This window comes from Octopus bimaculoides, chromosome 20 (genome assembly GCF_001194135.2).
Source record: "Octopus bimaculoides isolate UCB-OBI-ISO-001 chromosome 20, ASM119413v2, whole genome shotgun sequence".
Lineage (NCBI taxonomy): Eukaryota > Metazoa > Mollusca > Cephalopoda > Octopoda > Octopodidae > Octopus > Octopus bimaculoides.
In genome coordinates, this window is record NC_069000.1 from 988,246 (window position 1) to 993,139 (window position 4,894).

General features: G+C 39.3%; 1 protein-coding gene across 3 annotated transcripts in view; it reads left to right on the forward strand.

The window, feature by feature from the left end:
* The first annotated feature begins 1,800 nt into the window (after nt 1-1,800).
* The window catches only part of LOC106877552 (uncharacterized), a 67,369-nt gene continuing 64,275 nt past the window's right edge, over nt 1,801-4,894 (forward strand). The window contains exon 1 of one of the 3 annotated variants that reach the window (XM_014926484.2): nt 1,801-2,394. The gene's annotated coding sequence lies outside the window, so the exon portion shown is untranslated. The remainder of the gene's footprint in view (nt 2,395-4,894) is intronic. The other 2 variants (XM_052975161.1, XM_052975160.1) reach the window with 2 other exon arrangements.

A 4,894-nucleotide genomic window follows, 5' to 3' on the forward strand; every position in this document is an offset into this window, starting at 1 on the left:
AAAAAATTGGATGGAAAATATTCCAGCGCTGAACCCTTTCCCCAAAACCTATAGTTCTCCCGACAGAGTGTATTTAGGGCTTATATTATATACTGAATCCATTTTATAAGAGTGGAAGAATGTGGTTTGAGGGAGAATTTAGTTCCTATTTTGCAAGTACTCTCGGGTTCCCTTTTTTATCTCATCATCTGTTTCTTTAATTTTATTAATTTAATCTTTCCAATTATACCCGAGAATCTTGTTAAGTGTCTTCCAACCATTTCAAATTTTCACCAGATTATTTATTCAAATGTAAAAATAATGAATAAAAAAGTTACAAGCATTTAAAGTTACGTAATTTTAACCATTTGGCAGCCTCAGACTGTTTGTCGCCATGGGAACAACACACATAAATCCTTTACGTAGTCTCTTCACCTGTTAGAAATAGCAGCCATATAGTAAAGAGGTTACGTGTTTTTTGACCAGCAGGTCTGATGAATTGGTCTTTACTGCCAAGTGCTAGGCATGAAATCAATGGTAACCATCTGACCAGTTCTATGCCATAAGTCAGTTTCTTTTCTGACTTATGGCCAACTGGCTTTATCGTCATCAACGTCATCGTTTAACATCCGGTTTCGATGCTGTCATGGGTTGAACAGTTTGACTGGAGATGGCAAGTCAGAGGGCTCCAATCAAACTGTTTTGGTATGGTTTCTATGACTGGATGTCCTTCTTAATACCAACCACTTCACAGAGTGTACAAACGGTGCTTTTTACATGGCACCAACACAGGTGCTTTTCATAATTTTATATATATCTCGTCGTCGTCGTCGTCGTCGTCGTCATCATCCGCTTTCCATGCTGGCGTGGCTTGAACAGTTTGACTGAGGACTGGCAATCCGGGAGATTGCACCAGGCTCCAATCTGATTTGGCAAGGTTTTTACAGCTGGATGCCCTTCCTAATGCCAACCACTCCGAGAGTGCAGTGAGTGCTTTTTAAGTTCCACCAGCACTGGCATCAGTCACACGCAAATGGTGCTTTTTACATGCCACTGGCACAGGAGGCAGTCAGGTGGCTGTTAATAAATAAATCAATATAAATATAGAAGCAAATACTATTTCCAGGAATGCGGTAGAAGGGAATCCAAAGACCCAGTCTTCGAGGGTAGGAGGGCATGGAGTGCTTATGGAAACAGCTGTATGGACTACATGTAACCATAGGGAATCTGGAGAAAATTTGTATGCATCATCGTCATCTGCATCATCAAAACTACGACCACCACTACCATCATTATCATTCTTTTCTTCTTCGTATCATCATCATCCTCATCATGAAAGGCAACATCTAAACTTCATCTAAACTTCGTCCTCGTCGTCATTCTCTCCCCCTCCCCCTGCTCCCACCACCATTTCCCGGTTGATTCCCCACCCCCACCCCCAGTCACTGGTGATAAATATTGATGTGAGAAGCAGAAGAATATAGACGTGGACGAGGAATACAAAGACGACAAAGTTGTTTTATGAGGGTTAAGGCCCTGAGTGCAGAAGAGGGACACACAAAAGGGCTCCTTTTGAGATCTATTCAACCGATAAACACCCGGGTGCAAATCTATGATTCAAGTTTTGATCAATGGAGTCACAAAGAGAGAGAGAGAGAGAGGGGGAGAGGGAGAGGGAGAGAGGCTTTGGCTGGCAGAGAAATATTGATAATGTTGGATTTGAAGGGCTGTAAAAAAAAAAATAAGATAAAAATAACAATTCGTAACAGTAAAAATACTGCAACGTTTACATCTTGGTCATATCCTCTTCATCATTATCATTATTATTATTATTATTATCATTATAATAGAGAGACCAGCGCATGCCATCAAAGTGACACGGCTACAAATATACGAAGTCTGGTAAGGGTTATTACCAGGCACACGCATCACAATCATATGTGCACGACATGGGGATCCCATCCCAGTGCATGACCTCGCAGGGAGTGGTGGGGGGTGTCCAGTTGTTGTTGTTGCTATCGATGCAGTTGTAAAAACCGGTTTATTGCCGAACCATTAGAGCGCATGTAATTATCTCCCTTTACCTGTGGCGCGCTGCTTCAGCGAAACTGCTTCATGTGTGCATGCATGGGCGCGCGCACACACACACTTTCTTCAATCAAAACAGAAGACAATTTGCACCATGCCCACAAGGTTAATTGCTAATAGTAATGGAGCCATTACTAATTAGACTTATTAAAATTAATATTTTAGTTAACTGTGCGCTGTGATTTTTTTTTTTAAGCCATCATATTTACAGATCAATAATATACACCATCTCCCCCACCACCCGTCATCTCCTGTTCCAGTTTGTGCAGCCATTGCTTGCAGAACAGTGTTTGAGTTGTAATACTTAGGAAGCCTGCAGTAGTTTTGGTAAGTATATTTTATTAAGATTACTAAATGATGAAGTTTTTTTGTTTTTTTTTATGTGCTTCTTTTAAAAACCATTTTGTGTGTGATTTGATGCCAATCAAATCCCCATTGAAATGTGTCAATGTTTTACAGGTTGTTTTTTATTAACAATGGGACATACAGAATCTGTTCCAAAATTATCAGGAGACACTTTCAAGTCTATATTTTCTCAAGCATTTACTGATCAGATACTTTTGACAAAGGAAAAAATTTTGCTAAACATAAGATCATCATCATCATCATCATCATCATCATTACCACTGTCCCAACCACCACCACCACCACCACACGCTCACAACTAGAAATTTGAGTGGAGACATTATAACTGAGATCAAATCTAACTGAAATTTACTTTGTATTTCCCTGCGGTTGGACACCTCATCGCAATTTATGTCACGCCAATTCCACTCGGCCACCATCGTTTCTAAAATTTGTTGCTTCTCCTCAACAAGAAACCCATTCTTCCTCTGACCCTTCACTCCTTTCCATTCGTTTTTCTCTTAGCAACAAGTTCTCCCTCCCTACCTGGGGTCCATTGTTTTGCTGGGGACACACAGAAAGCACTCAGCCCACTCTGTAAAGTGATTGGTATCAGGGAGGGAATTCAGTCTTAGAAAGCCAGGCCAAACCTGACACTGGGGCACAACATGGTCCTCAGACTTATTGGATCCTGTCAATCTCTCTGACCAAAGCCAACGTTGAAGATGGACAGTAAAGGATGATGATGATGCTGGTGGTGGTGGTGATGATGATGATGATGATAATGATGACAATTATGATGATGATGATGTGTCAATGTAAAACAATCTTTCTTTTTGATAATACTTTAATAACCTCCACCAACAGTTCAACCACCAAAACTATTGTTATTATTATCATTATCATTATGAGCCCATGCGTCTCCCTTTAGTTCTTGTGTGCATGTGGTGACTATCATGAACCTCACTGCATCCCAAAGCATCCCCCATCATAATCATCATCATCATCAACCTCACTATCATATATTCCTGACAATCAACTCAAGAAATTACGTAAAATACCCAAAGTGGATTTGAACTTGAAACCGATCAACTATTAGTGCAATACCTTGCCCACTCGGCCATTGCACTTCATATATATATATATATATATATATATATATATATATATATTTATATACTGTTATGTTTGGGGAGAGTCATTTCCTTATTGTGCCTTAAAATTTAACACATTCGCCAGTAAAATTTCCACTTATTTCTTTTTTATTTTTCAAAAATTTTCCTTGCGTCTTGCAACCTTTTTAATAGTAGTTCACTCTGTCTGTTATTCACACTGCGTTCCTTTTTGTTTGTTTGTGCGCATGTGAGTGGGTTAAATTATAAGGCACAGAAAGAGAATGACTCTCCCCAGACACAACAGTATATAAATATATATATATATATGTATGTATATATAGTGTGTGTGTGCTTGTGTCTGTAAAAGTATGTGTGTGTATATGCATGAGTATGTGTGTGTATATGCATGAGTATGTGTGTATATGTATGTGTATACATATATGCGTGTGTGTATGCATATGTGTGTTATTTATTAATATCTAAGATCTTAATTATACAGTGTTAATTGGTAAACAGAAAACTGAAAGTTAAAAAATATTAAATTAATGAGGCAATATAATTAACTTTAATGTTGCACTAATTGCGAATGTATGTTAATTGATGTATAAATGAGTGTGATTTGGTGCAGGATATAGAACTGGTCAAGTGGTCAGCACTGTGGTAAAGACACTTGACTCTCAAGTGGCCAAGACTACCTTGGTATAAATAAATATGGTAGCAGAGAGAACAACTCACTGTTCTTTAAAGACATGAATATACACATGTATGTTGCATGCATCTATGCACGTAGGCATAATAATGATGATGATGATGATGACGATGGTGATGATGACGATGATGATGATGACAATGATGACGATGATGATTGTGATTATCCATAAAAATGAAAAAGAAGTAAAGACAATAGATGTTGCAATACCAGGCGATTCAAGGGCAGAAACTTCTAAGGTCGTGTTTATCTAGATATTTGTTGTCATATGTCAATCTAAGTAGGAGGCTCAGTTCTTCTGTGTTGACATTGCGGAACTCCACTTCGCTCTCGTTGATCATCTCCACACACTTTTCCACCGCAAAATCTACGTTGATAGATGGGTATAGTGATACCACATCCATGCTACCCACTATACACCCTGTCAGGTCACAGGTGTTGTTACAGTCGTTGATCCTGCTGAGGAGATCTTCCATGCTGTCACAAACATCAGGTGACATCTGGATTATGGGGCGTATGATCATTGAGAGGAAGTAGGAAATCCTGTAGTTGCTAGCGACATTCGCTCCACAGACTGGTCTTGTTGGTGGTCCCACCACGGGATCAGTAGTTACTTTGTGATCCTTACGAAGCCCATACAGTGTCAGGATATCGTTCC